This window comes from Protopterus annectens, chromosome 12.part0, assembly GCF_019279795.1.
Source record: "Protopterus annectens isolate FY-2018-M chromosome 12.part0, PAN1.0, whole genome shotgun sequence".
NCBI lineage: Eukaryota > Metazoa > Chordata > Ceratodontiformes > Protopteridae > Protopterus > Protopterus annectens.
In genome coordinates, this window is record NC_056746.1 from 1,219,399,936 (window position 1) to 1,219,427,435 (window position 27,500).

The following is a 27,500-nucleotide window of genomic DNA, read 5'->3' on the forward strand; positions in this document are numbered from 1 at the left end:
TTGTCACATGATGCTTTACTCAACATTTTAGTTCTCACCTAGGGAGGAGGTGACTTTAATGAGAACATTGCATGTCCTTGTGTGTCTTCATGGGTTTTATCATATCCCGGGCTTTTGCTGGGTAATTCAGTTTTTTTTTTTTCTGCATTCCAAAGACAGGCTTTTAGAGGACTGGTGATCTCAGAAATCTCCAGTAGGTATGCTTGCCATGTGTATGTGTGTGTGTTGAAATCACCAATAAGTGTCAATGCCTTTTGTGTTTGTAGAAACTGCCAGTTGGTGCATTGGCCATGTGTCTGTCTCTTCCATTGTCCTAACAGGTACAAAAGAGTTACTGGGGGATGACTCAATAAACGGGTGTGTTTCTTCTATATTATCAGGAAGCAAATCAGAAACATTTGAATTTGAATGACTATTAGACCCACTAACATTGCTATATCCCATATTTGATTATGCTACTTACATTCTATTAGTTAATTGTACATGGAATACTTATACATGCATCCGGACATCACACTGAACAGAGATAAAAATAGGTACATACACAGACACACACACATACACACACACACACACACACACACACACACACACACACACACACACACACACGCACGCACGCACGCAGGCACACACACACACACACACACACACACACACACACACACACACATGTACATAGACAAATGCATGCAAACACATGCATATACACACACAAAGCAGATACATGTTCTGTTGTATTTCCCTACAGTACACTATTAAAAAAAATGCTATATTTACAGATACCTGATTATAAGAGATGCAGTTTATCTTTTGTTTAATTCACCATTATAGAGTTGTGTTCCCCTTTTATTTTATCACCCACTATTATTGTGCTTTCTATCAAAATGTCACTTAATCTGCAAAGCAACTCCCACCCTAACAATTTCCAGTTCAGCAGATGAACATTATCTATAAGCCTGTCTTCTTAATGTATTGCAATTTTACTTTATGTATTTATTTTCCTTGGAAGCCTGCTGAGTTCTTCATGACATGTATATAAGTAGTACCTTGCTTAGTGAATGAGTGATTTTAACTGTCCAAATGGCAAAATGGTAAAATAATTGTCTGTCGGTTAAATGACATGTTCTCATAACCCTCATTTCTTTTCCCTTCATGTGTAACTAATACGGCAATTTCCATGGAAAAATAAAACTCTTGACCTTTAGAAGACAACTGCTTTGGTTATTTAGTAGACAATTTTCAATAATCAGTGCTACACTGTAACTTAATTTCCAAATTGGAGCTATGTTTCAGTATCTAGATGCACTCTCCTTATATCATAGCATACTATGGGTGACCTGATCATTTTCACTTGTCGAATGTTAGAGGGCAGATTCTGTGCACTTAAAAACTGAGTTTAGATCAAAACAAAAGAGCACAAAATGGATTCTGACTCCTGCCTGCAAATTATCACAGTATGTGTTTATAATGTTTTGAAACACGAGGGGTGGTTTTCCAAAGTCTTACACTACACTCCTATAGGAGTTTGATGTAATTAAAGGGGCAGTATAATGTTTTCAAAGTAATTAAAGGGATAATTTAACAAACAGAGTTGTTCTATGATATGCATGAATTGTAAATCTGAATATATAAGTTTATAGATAATGCAATGATATAGTGTATGATGGCTTTGCTTTCAATATAGCTACAGACACACTTGCACACGTGTGAATGTTATCTTTATACTTATTATGAATGTGTGTTTGCATGTGTGTGTGTATATGTATGTGTTGTGTTTGTGTCTTTGTGTGTGTGATAGTGAGGGTGCATACATAGTGTGTGTGTGTGTGTGTGTGTGTGTGTGTGTGTGTGTGTGTGTGTGTGTGTGTGTGTGTGTGTGTGTGGGTGTGTGTGTTTTGTGCACGTGCATGCCTGTGTTTGTGCATTTGTCTGTATGTGTGTGTGTGAGTCTGTGCATGTGTATGTGGGGGGAGATCATTTCACTTTATCAAATTTCCATTCATTGGCGGAGTGAAATGCTTAGAAAATTCATCAAAATTGCTCTTTGTCAAATACTGGAACTGTTGAAAGAAGAAGACTGTGTGCAGGAGTGCATGTAGTAAGGGTAGTGTGGGTTTGGGAATTTAATGCTGATTATTTTGTATATACCGATAATTATGGTATTACATGTGGGAATGTGTGTGCCATTGTTTGTGGGCTGGAGTTAGCATAAGGGCTAAGGAAGGGGTAAATTTAGTGCTGGATATGAGCTGCTGTATGAGATGTTTTTCTGAGTGTCTTGTGCATTGGTAATGTTACTGAAAGGGTTTTTCTAAGGTAACAGGCCTCAGCAAAGGCTAGACCCATGAACAATAGCAGAGTTGGTGAATGTGCATACTATGGGGGGTCACAACTTTAGGAGGGGGGAGTGGACACATCTAATGAGGTGGTCATGCCTAGCAGCTCAAAATTATTGTGCAAGTCATCCTCTGCAGGCAGCAGTTTTTGCTCCTAATCTCAATCTCTGGTGAGTCTGATTGGGAGTTGGGCTCATTACTTATCTGATGCTGTGCACTTCCTCAGACGTTATCACATTCTTCAGAACTACCACTGATTTACAAAAAAAGAAATAAAAATATAAAAAAAAACAGGAAAAACAAGATGAGCATGCATAGGAAGAAGGTTATATTATCAGAGTGAGATGATCAGAGTTACAGAAATCTAGACTTTTCAGGTATGTCTTCATTATTACAAACACTTTGAGCATGGCCGGTTCTTTACAGTAGAGAGTCAATTATCTAAGTTAATTGGGATCTAGGGGTAGTTTGGATTATCAAACTGTTCGGATAATCAAACATATAACTGAACCAGATAAAAAAATTGTAAAATCTTGTCTTTTTTTGCACGCAGGAATACACTTTTCAACCATGCAGTGATTCCAGTGGGTAATAAATAATATTTTTCACACACGAGCTGGCTACAAGTTCAAAAAACATGCTCAAGGAAGTACGTATAATGCTTACATATTCAGACTTTATGACTGTTCCTATCCAAAAAAGTCTGGAAGTCTGGTTCGGATAACTGACTTTTCTGATAATCGACGTTTGGATAATCGACTCTCTACTGTATATGAATATAGTTGATATATGCTATTATAGCCTTAGCAGTATGACTATATCTGTGTAGAACATTAAACAGAGCAATACAATTTATAACACAGGATTTATATTGGTTAAAAACTGCAAGACAAAAACATAGCCAAGCTAGAATTTTCACTGTGTAATATTTTATAACTGCTGTCTTGATAGTTCATCTGATGTATGCAAAGGATTCCTTAAGGACATATAATGTTTAAAGTGCATACATTCAAGCCAATAAAGACAAACCACACAAACTGTGGACATTTCTATTTTGGCATTTTCATGACCTCATCAGCAGAATATAATTACATTATTTAGCTATAGTTTAGAAATACATTGCTAAAAATTAAGCCTGATGTATGTAACAATTAAGGTGCCTACAAAATAGCCTAACATCCAAACCAAAGGATAAAAAGGCCACACAAGCAATTCAGTAAAATATATAAGAAAAACCCAACCAAGCTAGAGTTTTTACTGTGCAATACCTTAGCATCATGTAATGGAAGCATATGGGATACATGAAAATGACACTTAAGGACATTTAGCATTTCTTCTATGAGGTTTCTGAATACCCATGTCATTTTACAAGTTGTTATAGGTACATTCAGAACAATAAAGCCAAACACCACTAGATGTGGACATGCATGTTTTCACCTTTTTAGTGATCTTATCAGCACAGCATAAGTGGATTATTTGTCAATAATTTAGAAACACGTAGCTTAAAAATCAAGCCTAATGTCCATAAATGTGACCTTTATCCTTTTGGTTTAGATGTTAGTTAATAATGGCTCACAAATATTAGTAATGGTATTACTATGCACACAAGTAAACTATAATAATATGATCATATACTATTCCTGAGCAGTACTAGTACCTGTAGTAATAAGTATCTCATAGCATTATAAAAGGCTATGTCATGATAGTAGAATGTAGTTATATATGTAAGGAACTGAACAGTTATTATTAGCACATTACCCAACTATCTTTGAGCACTTGTTGCATACCTATGGGAGAGGTTAATTGATTACTAACAGGAGATGTGATACTTGTTGTAGTCCACACTGTGTCATATATAGATAAAATGGAATATATTCAACATGCAATATGATGACAAACAGTTTGGCAACCACATGTGTAATCAATATATGCTACAAATGGAGAATAATAGTCTCCAGGTGTTTCCTTTTTGGATTATTATTTGTTGGTAATATTTATGTGTGCAGTTAATGCAGTGGCTGCAGTGGTGTGGCAGTTAGCATTGTCACATCACAACAAGAGGTTCTCCCATTTGATTTTCAGCTGGACCACCTTCTGTGCAGAGTCTGGATGTCCTCCCTGTGGTCAAGTGAATTTTTAAAGACATGCAGGTAGGTGTGTTGTGAGTATGTGTGCCTTCTTTGAAGGTTGGCCACTGGACTGGCAACTCAACACCATAAAAACAACACTGCCAATCAGTCTGTGGACCAGTGATCTGCTGTGGTAATCCCTAACCGGGAAAAGCTGAAAGACATTGCTATATTGCAGCTAATGCAGCAAAATGTTACAGATTGGGTGTAACCCTCTTTGCATGCGTTATAATGTGCATGGCAGTAGTATGTTGCAGATATGCCACTGATGTATTACTTTGGAGGTATGTAAAGCACTTTTTATCTTTTGTCTTTGCTTGAATGTTCTAATGTGGAAAGCTGTAATAAGAAGTGCTGATAACATGTGACCAAAAATCAGGTAAGTACATAATGGATACAACCTAACTGTGAGATACTGAGATAATAATCATTTTTTTATTGGTACACAGTGTAAGGATGTCACCACCATTGATTTTTACATTACATATAGGTCTTTACAACATAGCTATAATGATGTTCTTAAATATTAGTCATCAAAGTTAGCACTATATATTCCCAAATGACACACAGCCCACAAACTAGGTATGCCACTCAGCCACAGCCCATAAGGCATAACAACGTACTCAACACTCTAGTCATAGGTGACTCTATAGTCAGGCACTCTGATGTTCCACTCACCAGGATAAACAAGGCGAAAGTTACTGTCAGCTGCCTGTCGGGTGCCAGGATCCACCACATAACACATGCACTCAGGTCACTCCACAGCAAGCACAAATATGACTCTGTCATTGTCCATGTTGGTGTGAATGATCTGAGACATACCTCCCTGGACTACATGAAAAGAGACATGGAGGAGCTTTCCGATCTTGTAGCCCAGGCAGGTATGACCCTAACCCTGAGTAGCATCCTGCCATCACCCAGAATAATACCACAGTACAAGGACAAAATGATTGACTTCAACAATTGGCTAAGCTTCTGGTTTCATTCTAAGGGGATCCAGTATCAGTCTGCCTGGGATGACATGATTGACAGACCACGATGCTTTGCCAGAGATGGCCTGCACCTATCACCCTTGGGATTCCAGATACTGGCTAAGGCTCTTGCCACCCCTGTGGTACCTTTTTTAGGCAAGGTTCAAATGACAAATTCACCACCATAATAGGTACAAGCAAGCAAAATCTGAGGGTAATGCTACTCAGTGATAGAAGTCTAAACCTCAAAATGCATTCACTCGAGGCACTCCTTAAAATGGAGAACATTGACATCTATGCAGTGACAGAGACCTCGTTCAAGGCTCCAGAGAGCACTCCTGCATTACCAGGCTATAATTCATACCACACCTTTCGGCCACCTAACCTGAACCAAAACACTAAAGGTGGAGGCATGTCCATATTTACTAAGGATATCCACACCTCAAGGCTAGTTGCTCAGTATAATGCATCCAAGATTATCCAAATGCAACTAACTCTGGTCAAGACTGCAATCCAAATTGTAACTTGCTACTGATCCCCCACCATGCCCCAGGATTCCCACTCCTCATTTCTTGATACACTGGAAAATATTAGGGTACAATCCAACACCCTAATAATGGGCGATTTCAACTACCCCATCATTAACTGGGAAAACTACTCATGTACCAACTCTTTTGCTCAACGTTTTCTGGAATTCATAAATTCCAACGCCTTGGATTAACTTATCCACACACCCACCAGGGGCAGCAATATCCTAGACCTGGTCATTACCAATATGGATGAGGGGAGTTCCACACCAGAGCTCAGTTCCTCGTTGGTCAGATCCGACCACAAGCTAATCACCCTAGACATCCAAATCCCTTCCCCACCCCCCCCCCCCCCATTAGGGAAACCACCTTAAAAAATTTCTCCAAAGCCAACTTCATGCTTCTTAAGACAGAAGTGGCACACTTCACAACACCCATGCAGATGGACAATAGCTGTACGAATGCTGAATCCTACACAAATGCACTTTATAAGCACTTACACGAGTACATGGATCGTGCTATCCCCAACAGAACCAAGATACTATCCTCCAAAAAAAAGAAAGCCAATTTGATGGTCCCCTGCCATAAACAAACTCTATAACAAAAGGAAGAAACTGTGGCAAAAAAGAGTAAAATTCCATGATTGGAGGAACTCCCTGGTCAGCCTCAGTAAGAAGCTGAGATCCCTCATAAAATCCTCCAAAGCTAGATATGAAAACAAAATCACCACTGATTCTAAAGACAACCACAAAGCATTCTATAGCTATGTCAAGAATCTCAATGGCAACACTCAGATCTGCTCTGAGTTACAGGACAATGGCACTAAATGTACAGAACCAACTGATACTGCCAACATCCTGGCAGATAGGTTCAGTGCTAACTTTAACCCCCCCCCTCTCACCCCCTAAAGGGCACATCTCTATACCGGAAGAATGCAAAGTTCCTGTAATCACGGCTGCACAGGTAAAACCCACACTCTCCAAAGCCAAGAACACAGCATCCATGGGACCTGACAACATCCCAGGCTGCATTCTACATGAACTACAGAATGAACTGGCACCCCCACCTAAGTACCATGTTCAATCATAGCCTCACCACAGGCTTTGTGCCCACTGAATGGTGCACAGTGGCGGTTATCCCATTCCACAAAGGGAGAGCCACCACGGACCCTGGGAACTACCGCCCCATTTGCCTAATGAGCCTAGTCTGCAAGGCCATGGAATGTATCATCATGGAACTTATAAACAAAGACATTGGTAATCTCCAAACTCTGGACCCCACCCAGTTCGGGTTTGTAAAAGGCAGATCATGTCTCCTAAACCTGATAGACTTCTTTAAAGCAGTCACCAAAGCCATAGATGAGAGTAAGGTGGTTCACACAGTCTATCTAGATCTCATCAAGGATTTTGACACCACCCCCCACTCTGGAATTATAGATAAACTAACTAATCTAGGTATAAATCCCTATCTCAGAAGATGGGTTGCCAACTGGCTCGTTGACAGAACCCGCACTGTGAAAGTAGAAGGCTCCAAATCCAACTTCAGACCAGTGACAAGTGGAGTACCACAGGGTTCAGTCCTGGATCCTCTCGTGTTTGATATCTACTTTTCTGAAGTACAGGCTAACACAGAAGGTCTTTGACTAATGAAGTTTGCAGATAACTGCAAACTAGGAGCCATAATCGAAACTCCTAATGATGTGGACATTCTACAAAAGGGTCTGACTGAGACAGATGCCTAGTGTCAAAGCCATGGCCTAAAGTTCAATGCCAAAAGGTGCATTGTCATCCCCTTTGGTAAAAACTCTGTACCCATGAGCTATCACATAGGTGGTAGTCTACTTAACATCAAAAGTGTGATAAGAGACCTTGGGACTCAGGTGGACAGTAGTCCTTCCTTTGATAATCACATCACCAAAGTAGTCAGGAAATCCTTCTATGTGGCACACCTCATCACAAAAGGTTTCTCATTCAGGAAAAAAGAGATCATTGTTCCCCTCTACTTGTCACTCATTATACTCATTATAGAGTACAACGCCCCTTTTGGTATGTACCTGACAAGACATCTAAAACAACTGGAAAGGCTGCAGAAATACCTCACAAAGAGGATTACCGGCCTCAAACAGATGCCCTACACAGACCATCTCAAAAAACTCCAGCTTTACTCTGTCACATAACGCCTACTCGGAGGCCATCTCTGTCTAACATACAAAGCTATGTCAAACCCAGAGCTGTTGCATATACTCCACTTAAAGCAATCCCAATCCCTTGGAGCTACACGCTCTAGGGACCTACGCCTTGTCACCACAATAAACAGAACATGTTGGAGGGATAGATTCTTGTCCCAGAGACTTCCCATACTCTGGAACAAACTACCTATCTATATCAAACAAAGCTCCTAATTAGCACTCTTCAAGAAAAATCTTGATGATTGGATGGGAAATAAGACTTTCACCCTTGGGATCATCTCTGTGGCTCTGCTCAACAGGGGCACAGGAAAATAAGTTTCTTAGGTGGTGAATGCCAGGGTACCTTTTTGGCTAGGCTTATATAGGCCCTAAGGCCAATAGCCTAGTACCTACCTATGAACCTATATAATGCATACTGAAAAAAAATATATTGCTATTGTAAAGATTCTTAAAGCATCTTAAGTTGGCTCCAGGATGTTTATAATGTTGTTTTGCTACTAATGTATTGCCGCTAGCTAGTGGTTTATATGTTCACATTTTCTAGATGCCAGGAAAGTGAAGATATTTTGCTCTCCATCCTAGTTTGCACATTTGCTCAGTTGATGCAGCTTTGTGTCCAAAGGGTGTATAATTACTATGACTGCACATGACAAAGGGTGTATAATTACTATGACTGCATATGCCAAAGGGTGTATAATTACTATGACTGCACATGCCAAAGGGTGTATAATTATTATGATTGCACATGAAATACATGATTGAAGAAATATTCATATTGCAAGCACCATATCTAAATATTATTCAACTGACAATAAAACTGTAATTTTAGTTAACCTTATTTTTTTACTATATGCAATGTTCATTCAGTTGTAAAGGTGATATTGTATGGTTATATGTTCTGTGTATAATAATATACCATAATACAATATAGTGGCATAAAAGTACATTAAAAGTACATATTAGGATAGAATTATGTTAATAGATTATGTGTAGCAACTGTATCTGACAAGGACTTATGGGTAATATGCAAATTTTAGCTGAATACATCTCTCCTTTATCTTTCCACCTTGATATAAGAGGTCTAAATGGATGGACGAATTGCAACATGATTACTTTGAACTATCTGCAAACACAACTTGAATTAAAAATACTGGGTAGGATTCCAAAACAAAGTTGCAAACAGTGCAGCGCACTGAAGGAAGATTTCAGCACATAAGCTTCAAACACAATTACAGAAGACATGCCAAAACCATTCAGAGTAAATATCTAGTCAGTGTAGGATTATTATGGACTCTGGGTATGGTCATCAGATTCTAAAACACAATCTGGGTACCCAACACAGCTAAAATGCGACAGAGTGCTTCACTGACTATGTTTCCAAAACCCTTGGCAAATACCATATTGTGACCCAACAAAAGAAATCTATCTCAGATGAAAGTTTGCAAAATCTGTGTCATTAATGAAAAATAAGAAATGGAATGCAACTGCTAGTGAAAGAATTACAACAGGCTACAGTACTGCAAGCCATACAGGAACAAATGGCAATGCATCCTAGAAAGCAGCTAACTAGACACTGAGTCAGACTACAATTAAGCCAACTGTCAGAGCAGGAAATAGTCAACAGATACCACTTAGACAGACAGCTGGTGCAGACTGTATGTAACATGGACACCCCACACATGTCTGTGCATACACTGAGAAGCAGCCCACTACCTGTTGAAACCAAAGTCTGTCTGAGCTTAGGTTTACTGGTGTCAAGGACATTCCAGCGACATGTGGGAAATGCTATAGGAATGTTCCAGACAGCTGACAGTCACATCCTCTCACAATTATTGGCAGCCATGTGCATCAAGGTAGATGAATATGTCCATTTCCTATCCACTGACATGGAGTGGCAAAATGTCATGCACCAGTTGGAATCCACAACATTGCCAACTCCCGTCATGTGCTTGCTGCAGTAGACTGCACCCATGTCCCTGTTAAAACCCCTGTGGAACCCAAAGCAGAAAGGTACCTAAATAGAAAGGGTTGGCCATCACTGAATTGTAAGGTGGTGCACTCAGCAGATGGCAGCATAATGAATATCATGGCAATGCACCACATTAGTGTCCACGATGCTCGGCACACTACAGTAGTGTCCACGATGCTTGACACGCTATAGTAGTGTCCATGATTCTGCCATATGGAGGGAAAGAGAGGGCTGCTTCTCAACATGGCAAAATACCTGAGGGACTGCTGCTAGGTAAGTACAGGAACAAAGCTAACATATAAGCTGAATACACCCCTATCAACAATATGCATGATGATGACATATGTGTTATCTCCCCCAATAGCTGAATGTAAGCATTCACTTCGGTCATGGCTAATGATGCCATACAAAGTACCATCCAACCATGTGGAGGAGGAATACAATAGAGCACATGCTGCAACAAGAAACACCATTGAGCATGTGCTTGACATGCTAAAAGCCAGATTCAGATGTCTTGGAACATTCAGGAGTGCACTTCAATGCACACCTGAAAAGGTGGCACAGATGATTACTGTATATGCTATGATACTCAACATAACAACCACAGATGGCAGTTTGTCTGCTTCAGGTGTGGGAGACCTCCTCTAAGAACCCCAGATGTCTGGAGATGACATATCACAGCTGTCAGAGGAGGGTCAGCAGGACATGGGGGGAGAAGAAAAAGGCATGCATGACAGAAGATGTGACCACAAATCCTAGCTCAGGCAACATAGCAGCATCTGACACACACCTTTGAGTCATGACATGTTAATGTGTTGTTTCAGAATAGCAGCACAGGTTGCACCTAATAGAAATGACCCACTAAATGTACCCATTGAGCATCATACATAACATAATCGTAACATATCACAGTATGAACATATACATAACAATAGTGAGAGGAACCATCACATCAGGCCACAAGTGACACAGGTATGCATACAAAATCATGGTGGAGCATGTGTGAATGACAGACAACAACAAAGAGAAATTGTAATGTAAACCCCATCTCTATCTGTCCACTATTAAATCATGCAAACATGAAAGCAAATCATCACATATTGCATTACTGTCATCAATATTATTATTAACATATTTCAGTGCAAAAGAGGGAATTATTATCAACAAAGGAATGTAGTCACCTAGGTCAGTAAAAATAGCAGAAGCTCATGACAGCAGACATCATGACAATGACATATACATGAAATTGTCATTGGTTTGCACAGCTTTCATCATCATCACCACAGGGTCAGAATGATGCTACAGGACATATGTTGGATCAACTGTCAGTATTACTCTAACACGGTACATGGCACCCACACTGGCAGCTCACACCACAGTCCTAACTGCCACTGCCACATCAGGAAACCCTTGGGCCACATTGCTGTGCCAGGAGCTTCATGTGGTGACACCAGAATGTGGGGATATGCTCTAGGAAGGAACATGACTGCAAGCTGACTTTTTGGCCATGACTGCTGGGCTGACAGTGGATTTGTCAACAGCAGATGTGGATGCATATTGCAGCACAGACATTGATGTTTGATGAGCAAGTTTGGATCTAATGAGAGGGAACCCATCTCTCCCATGTAGCAATCAACTAAGCACAGCTGGGGTACGTAATGCCTAGTTCATACTATGGCACTGCTGCAGCACTGATGTAACCAGGCTTTTGACAGAGAGTGCCACAGATAGCATACTGTCATGATGTGCAGGCAGTGCTGCCATGACCCCTCTGTGTCAGCACTCCTGACTTTCATGCAACATTCACACGCAGCTGGTGTGTAACATGATCTGTGACATGAACAAGTGATTGAATTTCAAATCTGTGATGTCTCTAGGAGCATTAATTCACCTATAGGAGTACACAGACAACCTCTTACATTCTGACACAGATCCATGCACACTAACTACACACCCACATGTGTTGCACCATGCATTATCACTCAGCTGTGGGGCAAAGTTAACATCTCTAACAGACTCAGCATGGGGCAGTGGTGCACAGTCATCATCCTGTCCAACATCTGAGGTCCCCAAATTATCAGAATGGCTGGACATGTTTTCTTCCATGTCCAAGGTTACAGCCTATTCCACATGGCTGCTATCATCTGTGCCAGACTGTATCAAACAATCTGTGTCTTATGTGCCATGGGCCACAGTAGCACAGTGAGGCATATCACATCACACCTTGGAATCAAGGGACAGGCTTCTGGAGGAGGCAGGCAATGGGCATGCTACAATGAAAGACAGAGGACACAGATCAGATACACCGAAATAAATTACATGGTGCAGCTCACTACTGACATATGAGTCAGCTATATGACAATAATGTTAGTGAGGCTAAGGACAGTATTAGTAAGCACATACTTGTCATACTGTTCCAATAGAGGTATAACACACAGTAGGTAATATAGCTAGTTTCTCATCTGTCATAATGTGAATCCTCTAGTAGGAAAAAAAACAAACAATGCACAACATGTGAGAATGAAACACAGTCATAAGTACAGGCAGAGAATTTAATCACATATAGACACATTAATAGGATATGGAAACATTCACATGACATATGGTGCATATGTTTCCCAGATGTTCCTGTGTATGAGAAACAGCAACATGAATATCTACATCACAGGTGTGAAATACAGTGCTGCAGCCTCTAAACATGGGGGAAGCCATACTTTGTCTGTTTGTAGGGGCACCTGCATGCCCCATGTATCATGATGATGTGTCAGTATGCAACAATTCCAGGGATGCATCAACATGTCAGTATAAACTACTGTCATAACAAGCTGCAGGTGCAATAACAACTACTGGTCACAGGAGAAGTACATTGAGACACTCATCTGACATGTGTTACTGCTGTGCATATGTAGATGGACCCGTGCAAATGAATAAAGAACTTACACATGTTGCTGGAAGTGTAATGTATGGACTGTATTTGTATGGTAACATGCCATTTGCCCAGTCAATGCAGCTTAGTATCCAAAGGGTGTTTAATTACTGTACCTGCACATAAAATACATAACTGAAGAAATCTGATAACAGGTCATTACATTTACATTGGGTATCATCAGCATGTGTGCGCTCACGTTCATGGTGTAGTTCTGGAACACAAAGAAAAACAATTCATAAATATGCACGAAACAGTGATATGTAATTAGGTAGTGGGAATGCAAGAATGTTATGAAAAGTACAACATGTATGCACATCCTGAATCACCTACTTTTATACCTCAATTGGGTAGCTGACAATCAGAACTGGTGTAATGCAGGGATGCTAGGATCCTTGTTATCTCATCTGGGGGAGACAATGGTGGGTCTTCACCTGTGGAATTCCTTTATGTCTCATAGCGATGTATCCTGTTGGCTGCATGAAGGACCGTGTCAGATCAGCAACATCAACAGACCTCCCAGGATCTATTGTGACCTCTCAAGTTTTTATCATGTTGGTCAGGTCTGTCCACACAGTATTTCCTGCCATCCATGGAGACTGCATCCATGCTGGCACAGAGCATTGATGATAATATAATTTCCTCAGGGAAAGAAATTGTCACATCTACTTTGGTTTGTCATCTGGAAGACAGAGATATGTACATGGTATAATTTTATATGGGGGCCCATATATGGACATGATGATGTTGATATGTGGGCCCCGATATAATTGACCTGCTGTCCATTCATGAGCATTGCAAAGCTATATAAAATAGTCCTTGTCGTGTATGGTATTGTTGAATATAAAAGAATATAAGTGATATGAAAACAACTTCTAAATATATAACACATGAAACAACATCATCACTTGTAATATCTGTAGAAGTTGCATGTGGGATTTGAACCCACTGCAGTGGACATCACAACAATAAAAGTGCAACCACATAACAACTGTGCCACATGCTCAGTGTGATGCAAACGGATTTCACATATTAACATTCACATCAGAACATAATAGCAATGTGTAAACTGATAATGTTGGATGGCTGTCACACACAACAGCAGTCAGTGAAACACACCAAATAATGAAAGTTACCATCAATATATGTTATGCAACATGGAGCTACAAAGAAAACCTATAGAAAACAAGCAGTCATAATAATATGAACTGTCATGCATGAATACCTACATATCAGCAAAACAGTGAGCAAGCAATGCAATCCTCATTTTACCAGCATGGGATGAAATGCACTAATAACCACCACTATATACTATTATAAGAAAGCATCTGTACAGTAGTGATTGTACCAGTTATGGTAATGAACATATTTTCATTTCAGCTCTGTCTATAGTGCATGTATTAGTAAGCAGCAATGAATATCCATGAATATCATATCAATTTATTAATATTGATATCAATGAATATTGATGAGCATTCAGTGTATGAATACACTCAGACACATCAGTTTCCATAACTGTACCACAGAATGTACAGGGTCACCAGAAGTACATGTGGATCTATTGTTAGTCCATCCATATGTACCATTCACTGATGCTTTTTCCATTTATCTGTACAAGTACATATGTGGAATCCCTGTTTGTCAGTGATGCAGGTGTACCCACCTTTATGCTTAGTGGTCAGTCCTTCACCCCTCCAATATGTCAGTGACATTTTGTATTGCTGACAGTTGTGCCAAAGAAGTGACTATCAACATGTGTAAACAGATTTATAAGGAGTAGTGATATCGTAGGTCTGTAATAAAAGCAGTTTATCCTACCACAGCAATGCCAACAGGTGCCACATTACCTTTGAAGCTACCTGTACATCAGGTATACCTTAACATAAGACACTCTGTGTGCACACATCTGTTAAGTACCATTTTCTCCCTACATAATTAATGAGGTTTTTATCATTCAAGGTTTTGGAATCCCATTTGCACGTCTACGTAAGGTTTCAAAATTCAGTGCACTAACTAATAGCTTGGCTTAATGGGAAGATGGTCCACACAACTGCCCAATACATATTGTTAAACAGGAACATCAGTAGCACATGCCTGTTACCTCATAATGAACTAATATCATCCTATAAGTGCTGTTTTTAAAATGTAAATAATTTGCTGACATAACATTGCTACCTGTGATCTGAGTGGGATCTCAGTGAGCAATTTTCTGAAGGCTTTTTTCCTGACTTGCATCATTGAGTTGCCTACTTTGAGGGGGTTTTGGCATGTCTGGGCATCAAACTGGACTGAAGAGAAAGAGATCACTCAGATGCTCACTGTCTATGTTTGACTTCAGCAATGTATGCAAGCATGGCGCAGGAAAATCACAATGACTGACATATGGAACTAGATTGAGAAGGAGCACCAATTACGGATAGGGAACTACTGGAGTGGAGTGGAGGTTTTCCATTGTTATGATGACTTACATCAGCGAGATGCAGAGGATCTTTTTCTGAGGGTCACCAAGGTATGGAAACAACCTGTCGGAGTCTAGAGTAAGTGTCATAATAATCACTTTAACTGTACATTTCTGTGGACATCACACATATAACTGTGACCCTTATGTCCTAAATATTCCTTTTAGAGTCATTACTTACCTGTTCTGTCATTTAGCTCATATGGTTAATTAGTAAGGCAAGATTAATATTTCTCCCCTATATGTGGGTTCAATTCATGTCATAGATTTTCTTTAATAGTGTTTGTTATGTACATACCATACCACTCAACTGTACAGACTTTTGCAGAATGTCCACATTTTTGCCTCATATTTTTGGTTAATTTTTAATATAATGTTGGTTTTCTGGCAAATCATTAAAGACTGAAGTCAGAAAATAATAACATCCATTTGAGTTTCAGACTTCATACCCTTCAGAAAATTCATGCTAATGTAAAACATGTTATTCTATCAACTGTCTAAGTTTGTAAGAGCAATATTTACAAATTTAACACATCCATCATAGCCATGCTTCACCGACACCTATAGCTCCTAGGCCATGGATGATTACACACTTCTCTGTTCTATTTAATACTGTAGGACCATCACACTGTATACTTCTGTATGTATAAATACTGAATCATAAAGACCTACATTACTCCTTTCTGTTTTATAAAATGCCCAATATTGTTAAATACTTGTTTGCTGTACACATGGTTATGAATGTAAGAGCACTGCAGGCCAATATGACTACCACATGTTGGACTTCGTAAAACTTAATGCAGTCTGGATGTTACACATCTCAATTGTGTATGGAGCATGAAGGCCTGTAACACTTAAGAGTCGGATGGGTGCATTTTCCTCCATTATCCACAGGAATGAGGACACACCCAGCAGCAATTTGTTATGGGAGAAGGTATTATGCTGTCTCTTAGCTCCACCTGTTAAGCCAGAGGCAAGATATCTCTGTAATGGATACATGTGGGTTTGAATCCACATATTATGTAGCTTAAATTGCATTTGGATATGTCTGCTATAACATTTTGAAATTATTGTAGAGATACCTGCTTGTTCAAGTATGTAGTTTGTACATGTGTACACCTACAAAGTGTTCAGGAATTGTGCACAAAACCACTGATCTTTTTCATTGTGTATGCCTGTTAATTGCTCACTGATCATCATTACAGTGTTTGTGTTTTCCAGGTACATACATAGGGATTACTGCAAATGCATGTAATGCAGTGATATATTTGTTGATGGAAAATAATGTATGCATGACATCACCTTAGGATTTATTTGTCACATGTTGTCACTGTGGTTATGCTTGTCAAGGTGTTCTAGGGTGTTGCATTGCATTCCAACTATTTGATATTGTTTTTACAGCCAGTGACCATGTTGCATTGCTCATCACATCTGCATATCTCTTATGTTTCCCACTGATTGTTTCTCTTGCTATATCTTCATAATACACATAGGTTATTTGGGGGCTGTTGACATGACTTAAATGCTTACTTATAAGTTTGGAGCAGGCCATCTTTGCTGAAAGTAATGTTGTTAATTGTACCTCACAGTCTAGATGATAGTCAGTTATGTGTTACAGTCACAGTGCCTTTAATTGTGGTGTTTTACATATAAGTCGCTAGTGCTTTGATTGATGATCGTACAGCAGGTGGCAACATAGCTGTATGTTTGGCTGTGGTGTTTAGTGACTGTTTTATACATAGCCTGCCTAATCATATACTGAATGTGTGTCTGTCATCTCAGCATTTTGACTGATGTTGGCAGATTAACTATGTCTAGCATGTATTTCAGTTTAACATTTCTAGTGCTTCTACCTACAAGATTGTTGATGCTTTGGTTACAACACACTTGCATCCTGTGTTCAGGGATAGTTGCGCACAGAGCCATTCCTGTTCTTTGGTTGTATTGGTCTGTTGCATAATCACAAATACACGTTTTGCATTTTGCAGTGATGTACATAGTGATTGCTAAAAGATGTGTATAGAACATTGGTACATGAGTAAACAGACATTACTGCTTCTATGACATAACCTATGTTTTTATATATTACATGCTGTCACTGTGTTTATGCTTGTCCATTATGGTACTATGTTGCATTCCAAAGAAGTGATGCTGTTCTGTTAGCCAAAGGCCATGTTGCATTGCTCATCTCATTTGCATATAGCTTTTATATTTCCCACTGAATTGTCATTTTACAATAGCTTCATTATACAAATATGTTAATTGCTGGCTGTTCACATTACTCAATACTTGCACAGACACTTGAGTTACAGGACTGATTCACATATTCATACACAGACATAAATGTGTGAGGTACACATACAAGAAGGAAACATGACACTAGTGGAGTTTTATCAGACAATCTACTTGCCAATATAGTGATGTATTACCCACAGCAGGTCACTTTTGTGTTATGTTGTCAGTTTCTCAGTGGTCTAGTAGTATAGCACTTCTTCTCCAATGTTAACACGTCAGTGATTGCATGGTTGTCTTGGTATGTCATGATACCTATGTGTGCTGGCCGTGTATGTATTTGTATTGCACATGGATGGCTGGTAAACAATTGGATTTTCACAGATAAGCTGTGTTTGTATGCCATGTCATTGGCTGGAGTAACCTGCTGACATTATGTAATGAACATAATGGCCTTGTATTGAAATATATGGATATAGTGGCCCTGTATTGTAGTCATCCATAACTATAGATAACAGGCCACAGGGAATATATTGTGTGCATGAATACCTACAGACATTGGATCCTACCCAATTTGGCTTTGTCAAGGGCAGATCCTGCCTTTTGAACTTGGTCGACTTTTTTGAAACAGTCACTAAGGCCATTGATGAGGGTAAGGCAGTTCACACAGCCTACCTTGACCTTGCAAAAGCCTTTGACACAATACCCCACTCGGGCATCATAGACAAACTCACCAGCTTAAATGTAAACCCATATGTCACAAGATGGGTTGCAAACTGGCTCAAGGACAGAACCCACAGGGTCAGAGTTGCTGGAGCTATGTCAGACTCTAAGCCAGTCACAAGCGGTGTCCCACAGGGCTCAGTCCTGGGACCCCTCTTGTCCGGCATTTATTTTTCCGAGGTACAGGCAAACACAGGAGGATTGTGGCTGACAAACTTCGCAGATGACTGCAAACTGGGCACCATAATTGATACTCCAGCGGACACAAACATCCTTCAGAGAGGCCTTATAGAAATGGATAATTGGTGCCAGAGCCATGGCCTTAAGCTGAACGCCAAAAAATGTATAGTCATACCCTTTGGGAAAAACAAGGTACCGACAAATTACCACATAGGTGGTAATCCATTAAGTACGGAAGAGGTAATCAGGGACCTAGGGACCCAGGTTGACAGTAACCTCTCATTTGACACTCACATTGCCAAAGTGGTTAGGAAAACCTTCTATATTGCCCACCTTATCATGAAGGGTTTCACATCTAGATCAAGAGAGGTCATTGTGCCCCTGTACTCTTCTCTTATCAGGCCAATGATTGAGTACAATGCCCCATTTGGGATGTATCTCACCCGACACCTGCATCAGTTGGAAAGACCCCAAAAGTTCCTCACCAAGAGGATAAAGGGTCTTAAACATATGTCATATGCTGCCCGACTGAAAAAACTCCAGCTCTATTCAGTCGCATACCGCCTACTCAGAGGTGATCTGTGCCTGACGTACAAGGCCATGTCCAATCCAGAATTAATGGACATGCTCCACCTCAGAAAATCCAAATCCAGCAGAGCCACGAGAACAAGAGACTTAAACCTCAACACAGAAATAAATAGGACGTGCTGGAGGGACAGATTCATAACCCAGAGGCTCCCCACACTCTGGAACAGAATCCCAGTCCATGTTAGGCAGAGCCCCTCACTGACTCTATTCAAGAGAAATCTCGACGAGTGGATGGGAGATCGTAGGTTTACCCCAGGGGTCATCTCTGTGTCACTACTAGACAGAGGCATAGTAAACTAAACCCTAAAAGGGCGTAGTATTCTCATCCTAAGGGGTGGTGAAAGCCACACACACTCTGGCTAGGCTTATAAATGCCCTAGGGCAGATAGCCTAGTACGAACCTATGAACCTATGAACCTATGAATATCCACCCACTAGCCTCACCTGATTTTATTATACTACTTATACATAATCCTTTTAGGCCATATTATCTGAGAATATGGTTTTAATGACACCTGTGAAGTATGGTGGCATACCTTTCTTCTCATATGCAGAGATCATGATAAAAGCATCATAGTTCATGCCTGTATATTTTTATGTGCACATCAGTTTCTGTTTTATGACAGCCATGTTTTGCACAAGAATGTGTGGCCTGGTAGACATGTGGTTTTCATTGTTATCGTTTGGATTTATGATCTACATCACAAATGGTAGTAGATTTGACTATGGACAAACCTTATGGCAATGTGTCAAACTGAATGTTTTCTGCCTGTGCATTCTGTCACAGTGAGTATGTTATGTACTCAAATAGTTGCAAGGATGCATGTTATATATTTTCTTTCTTGTTATGCGGCAGAACCTGGATTCATGAAAACTCACCCATTAGACACCAGAGACAAGCACATGACAGACCACTGACCAAGTCTTCAGATGATGATGATGACAATGATGATGTGGAAAGACCTAGACCTGCATGCTCCATCATCCCTACTGCACCCCAGGGGAGACACAGCCCACCACCACCAACAGATGATTTTTAGGACCAGATCTGAGCAGTGATGCGGGATGACTGCTGTATTTTGGACACAGATAAGGGACCTGATAGGGAATGTCTTCCACGATATAGCACAGACTATGCAGAGATCATTCAGGGAAGTAGCCAAAGAGATCATTCATGATATTCATCCCCATCAAAGGATCATCTCAGGACTGTAAGTATTGTCTGTGTGATCCACGTGTGTGCTGCTGCCACCGTGGTGTTTGCCATATAAGGAACTGAATTGTGGAAATTCCTTAAGATTCCAAGAGCAGGCTAAGTTATTTCTTACACTTATTTCACTGAATTGCACTTCTGAAACGCTTATAATTGTGCTATACAGTTGATCTACTATATTTTTGCACTGTTATAAAGCTTTTTTTTTTTATTGTTTCACTGCATTTATGTACTGTTTTAAACTGTTTTAACATTACTTAACTGTAAACTGCTTTTTCATACTGAGAGTTGTATTTTTTGTTTGTGATTGCTCTATCCGAACTTTTCTGTGCATTTTTGTCTGTTAAAAGCATTCTCTAGTCTGCTCCTTGATCTGTTTAAAACTTTCATTTAGTGGCTACAGCTAGGAACTGTAAGTTTTTACCACCCACCCTCCCTAGTGTTGTGTGTTCTTATACTTGGTGGCTTTGCAGTTGCCCGCTTATACTGTATATTTGATCTGTGACACTCCTCCCAGTCTAGTGTCATTAGTTCACTCAATCTAATAGAGAACATTTGTGAAGGCCAACCCACTCAGATTCTTAACATTGAATTAACTTCTGTTCCAGCTTTCTCCATTTCCACTTTACTGGAAAAAAAAAATTCTAAGCTTTCTTCCCCCCCTTTCCTGTGGCAGGTCACATACGGACTTGCTGTGTCCAGGACTGTTTGTGAGCTCCTAAGCCCCCCCCCCCCCCACTTAACTGGGGTTAAACTATTCCTGGCGCCATAAAGTCTGTTTTTCAAAATTTCCCTTGCAACTAGCCAGCTTTTTAGTTTTAGCTCTCATCTGTTTCTTTGATCTCAGCACTTGTTCAGAACTCATTGTAAGCACTAAATAAGTTAAAAATTACTACAGCACTCAACTTTCCTCACTTGTCTAGAGGAAAACAGTTTTTAGTACTTAATAAATAAGCACCTATTCAGGCATGTCTAAAGGTCAGCTCCCAGTGTTTTCTCCTGTCTACCTGATGAATCTGGGCATCTTGGGACAATGCAGCAATTGCCTCATGTACACAGACAACCCTCTCCTCCTACCACCCAACACTACGACCTGTGAGAGATGCACTTATATAGCCAAACTGGAAGCAAAGCTCTCTTTACCAAAGACAGGCCTAGACAGTCAAGAGGAGAAGTTAAACATTTGCACCACACCACACTCATCACATAGTCCCTTAAAACCTACACCACCAAAACACACACACAGAACTACAAAACACACATCTACATTCGCGGAGGCTCTCTCTACTAATCAGCATAAACAACAGAGACCTCCAAAGCAGAAATGCAAGCAACCTCCACCCCCCAACACAACCCAAATGACATAGTCCACATACTCAGTGTGTCACTCAACTACAGCCCATAAGGCATAACGTACCCAACACTCTAGTCATAGGTGACTCTATAGTCAGGCATACTGATGTTCCACTCAACAGGCAAAACAAGGAAAAAGTTACTGTCAGCTGCCTGTCAGGTGCCAGGATCCGTGACAACACACGCACTCAGGTCACTCCACAACAAGTACAAATATGACTCTGTCATTGTCCATGTTGGTGTGAATAACCTGAGCTGTACCTCCCTGGACTACATGAAAAGAGACATGGAGGAGCTCTCTGATCTTGCAGCCCAGGCTGGTATGACCCTAGCCCTGAGTAGCATCCTGCCATCACCAGGAATGACACCACAGTACAAGGACAAAATGATTGACTTTAACAATTGGCTAAGCTTCTGATGTCATTCTAAGGGAATCCAGTATCTGTCTGCCTGGGATGACATGATCGACAGACCATGCTGCTTTGCCAGAGATGGCCTCCACCTGTCACCCTTGGGATTCTGGATACTGGCAAAGGCTGCTACCACCCCTATAGTGCCTTTTTTAGGCAAGGTTCAAATGACAATTCACCACCGTAACAGGTACAAGCAAGCAAAATCTGAGGGTAATGCTACTCAATGCTAGAAGTCTAAACCTCAAAATGCACTCACTCAAGGCACTCCTTAAAATGGAGAACATTGACATCTGTGCAGTGACAGAGACCTGGTTCAAAGCTCCAGAGAGCACCCCTGCATTACCAGGCTATAATTCATACCACACCTTTCGGCCACCAAACCCGGACCGAAACATTAAAGGTGGAGGCATGTCCATATTCATTAAGGATATCTACACCTCCAAGCTAGTTGCTCAGCATAATGCATCCAAGATTATCAAAGTTCAACTAACTCTGGGCAAAACTGCAATCCAGATTGTAGCTTGCTACAGACCCCCCACCATGCCCCAGGATTCCCACTCCTCTTTTCTTGATACACTGGAAAATATTAAGGTACAACCCAACACTCTAATAATGGGTGATTTCAACTACCCTACCATTAACTGGGAAAACTATTCATGTACCAACTCTTTTGCTCAACGTTTTCTGGAAATCATCAATTCCAATGCTTTGGATCAACTTATCCACACACCCACCAGGGGCAGCAATATCCTAGACCTGGTCATCACCAACATGGGTGACCGGTGTTCCACACCAGAGGTCAGCTCCTCGTTGGTCAGATCCGACCACAAGCTAATCACCCAAGACATCCACATCCCGCTCCCACCCCCCATTAGGAAAACAACCGTAAAAAATTTCTCCAAAGCCAACTTCATGCTTCTTAAGACAGAAGTGGCAAACTTCATGACACCCATGCAGATGGACAATAGATGTACGACTGCTGAATCCTACACAAATGCACTTTATAAGCACTTACACAAGTGCATGGATCGTGCTATCCCTAAAAGAACCAAGATGCTATCCTCCAAAAAAAGGAAGCCAATCTGGTGGTTTTCTGCCATAAACAAACTCTACAACAGAAGAAAGAAACTGTTGCAAAAAAGAGTAAAATCCCATGATTGGAGGAACTCCCTGGTCAGCCTCAGTAAGAAGCTGAGATCCCTCATAAAATCCTCCAAAGCTAGTTATGAAAACAAAATTGCCACTGATTCTAAAGACAACCACAAAGCATTCTATAGCTATGTCAAAAATCTCAATGGCAACACTCAGATCTGCTCTGAGTTACAGCACAATGACAATAAATATACAGAACCAACTGATATTGTCAACATCCTGGCAGATAGGTTCAGTGCTAGCTTTACCCCCCTCTCACCCGCTAAAGGGCCCATCTTTATACCGGAAGAATGCAAAGTTCCTGTAATCACGGCTGCACAGGTAAAAACTTCACTCTCCAAAGCCAAGAACACAGCATCCATGGGACCTGACAACTTCCCAGGCTGCCTTCTACATGAACTACAGAATGAACTGGCACCCCACCTAAATATCATGTTCAATCATAGCCTCACCTCAGGCTTTGTGCCCATTGAATGGTGCACTGCAACAGTTATCCCACTCCACAAAGGGGGTGCCACAAGAGACCCCGGGAACTACCGCCCCATTAACCTGACGAGCATCGTCTGCAAGGCCATGGAACGTATCATCATGGAACTCATAAACAAAGACATTGAAGATCTCCAAACCCTGGACCCCACACAGTTTGGGTTTGTAAAAGGCAGATCATGTCTCCTAAACCTGATAGACTTCTTTGAAGCAGTCACCAAAGCCATAGATGAGGGTAAGGTGGTTCACACAGCCTATCTAGATCTCGCCAAGGCGTTCAACACCATCCCCCACTCTGGAATTATAGATAAACTCACTAAACTAGATATAAATCCCTATGTCACAAGATGGGTTGCCAACTGGCTTACTGAAAGAACCCACACTCTGAAAGTAGCAGACTCCAAATCAGTCTTCAGACCAGTGACAAGTGGAGTGCCGCAGAGTTCAGTCCTGGGTCCTCTCTTGTTTCGTATCTACTTCTCTGAAGTACAAGCTAACACAGAAGGTCTTTGGCTAACTAAATTCGCAGATTACTGCAAACTAGGAGCCATAATTGAAACTCCTAACGATGTGGACATCCTACAAAAGGGCCTCACTGAGACAGATGCCTGGTGTCAAAGACATGGTCTCAAGCTCAATGCCAAAAAGTGCATTGTCATCCCCTTTGGTAAAAATTCTGTACCCATGAACTACCACATAGGCGGAGTCTACTTAACACTGAAAGTGTGATAAGAGACCTTGGGACACAGGTGGACAGTAGCCTCTCCTTTGATAATCACATCGCCAAAGTGGTCAGGAAATCCTTCTACATGGCACACCTCATCACAAAAGGTTTCTCATCCAGAAAAAAAGAGGTCATTGTTCCCCCCTACTCATCACTCATTAGACCCATTATAGAGTACAATGCCCCTTTTGGTATGTACCTCACAAGACATCTACAACAACTGGAAAGGCTGCAAAAATACCTCATAAAGAGGATTACTGGCCTCAAACAGATGCCTTACGCAGACCGTCTCAAAAAACCCCAGCTTTACTCCGTCGCATATCGCCTACTCAGAGGCGATCTCTGCCTAACATACAAAGCTATGTCAAACCCAGAGCTGTTGGACATGCTCCACTTAAAGAAATCCCAATGCCTCCGAGCTACACGCTCTAGGGACCTAAAACTTGTCACCACAATAAACAGAACATGCTGGAGGATAGATTCCTGTCCCAGAGACTTCCCATACTCTGGAACAGACTACCTATCTATGTCAAACAGAGCTCCTCATTAGCACTCTTCAAGAAAAATCTTGATGATTGGATGGATAATAGGAAATTCACCCCGGGGATCAACTCTGTGGTTCTGCTTGACAGGGGCACAGGAAAATAATTTTCTTCGATGGCGAAAGCTAGGGTACATTTTTGGTTAGGCTTGTATAGGCCCTAGGGCCAATAGCCTAGTACCTACATATGAACCTATGAACCTATGAATTGTATAGGCACATTTGTGCATGCATAGCATATACTTTCCATGCTTTTGTCATACATGGAAAACCATAGATTGTAGATGGTATGTGACATTTTGCATTATGTTGTACTTGGTGCATGACACACATAACTTCATTAGACTTGCAATCATCATGCTGATGTCCATGAATTGCTGCACTTAATGCATACATTGATCCATGTGAGCAGGTGTGGTACTCTTTATGTGTGTGTCTGTGTATGTGTATACTCCTATTCATGCAACACAGCATATTTTTGCTATGGCCAATATACTGTGGCCTTGTATTCACAGTTAGGCTTTTTGCAGTTAACATGCTGATACTGATACAAGAGTCGCATTGGGAGCACTGTGGTTAGGTCACAGACAAAATGCCTGTAACACATAGTGGCCACAGCTAAAATAGTCATTGCTACAGGAAGCTGAAATGTGCTGCACTCAATTCCGATTAAGAAAATAAATAAAAAATAAAACAGAGCAGTCTCCTATACAAAAATGCTTCCACACTGTCCACATCATTGGTATTATTTATTAATTTACTTACTTACAATAAATTACTGACTGTACCCCATAACACCTTGCACCTGTGGCAGGAGTTATGGCCGGTGTTGTGAAGGCTCTCACTGCAGCTGCTAGGGAAGGACTAACATAAGTAAATTAATAAATAATATCAATGCTGTGTACAGCACAGAAGATTTTTTTGTACATGCAGCTGTTTTGTTTTATTTTTCTTTTCTATTTTTAATTGGAGTTGTGTACAACAGCTTTCAGCTTCTGTAAGGAAGATAAATTAGGCTTTCTTCAGCAGTCACTACTGTAGCTGCAGTGGCTGTATGTTATGGGCACTTTTTCTGTGACATAACCACAGTATTCTGTTCCACAATAAACATGTGTGGGATTGATAGCAACTCACAAACAACATTTTGCCCATAGTTGACAAATAACACAGTGATTTGGATATGATTTGTGGGTTGCTATATCATGACATTCAATAACAGGACACGTGTTTACTCCTACGCTTTGTACAACTCTTGTCCAGCTGTCACACTGGCATACTGGTTTTGTGTGTGGCATGTATTGGCAATGATGGTGCCATGTTGTATCATCTAACAGTATCTGCTATATATCGGCATTCCTACTTTACATAATACATAGACCACCATTGTACCCAATGCACCATGGGATTGTTGATTTATATAGCAGCATTAAAGTATGTCTTCTTTGGCCTATGTTACATTTTTCAAATGCACTTGTTTTTCACACACATGACCATATTTCAGCAACTGGTGTACATATGCACTGATGTATGTACATGTCTCTGCACATATACTGATCAATAGAAACCTCAATGTACCTTGCAACTGTGAGAAGTCATTGACTCCATGTTCATGTGCTGTGCTGTTGTTCACAGGAGTGTTCTTTGCTCAGTCATACCCATGGTCAGTGATATATATATATATATATATATATATATATATATATATATATATATATATATATATATATATATATGTGTGTGTGTGTGTGTGTGTGTGTGCCATGTTTATTGCCATCAGCAATGCAGTCTGCCCATGTGACATACATTGACCATCTGCCTCAATGAAGCTTGAGTTGTCTTCATCACCACCCTATGTGGTGTACACATGTATCGGCAATGTGTCCCCTAACATAGTGTTGTCCTGCTTTATTGTTTGCCTACTAAGCTTTGGTTGCCATGTCTTCCTTTATGTGGGCCAATGTTGTCCTCCACCTCCCTTCCCCTTTGCAGTTATGGCATATATCTTGCAAATGCATGGTATATGTTAAACTTCCTTTGACTGATAATCCAATATCATACAGTTGTACTGTTAGTACGTCAACTTGTGCCAACCCTATGGCCATTTTGCACATGCAGTATGTATGCACATACGTTGCTGGCTATTGTTTGAATTCCATCCTTGCTCCGGTTATAATTGTGTTACATATTACCCAGACTAATTTGTCGTACTTCTTATGCATGACCTGATAGTAGCTATGTAGCATTCATCGAACATTTCATAACATATTATTCTATGTCACTGGTGTGTATATGGGTACTGACATTGCTTTCCCATAGCTTCCTGTTCGGCCAATAAAAGTCATACATATACATCTACACCTGTGCGTTACCTCTGAAATGGCATACTTC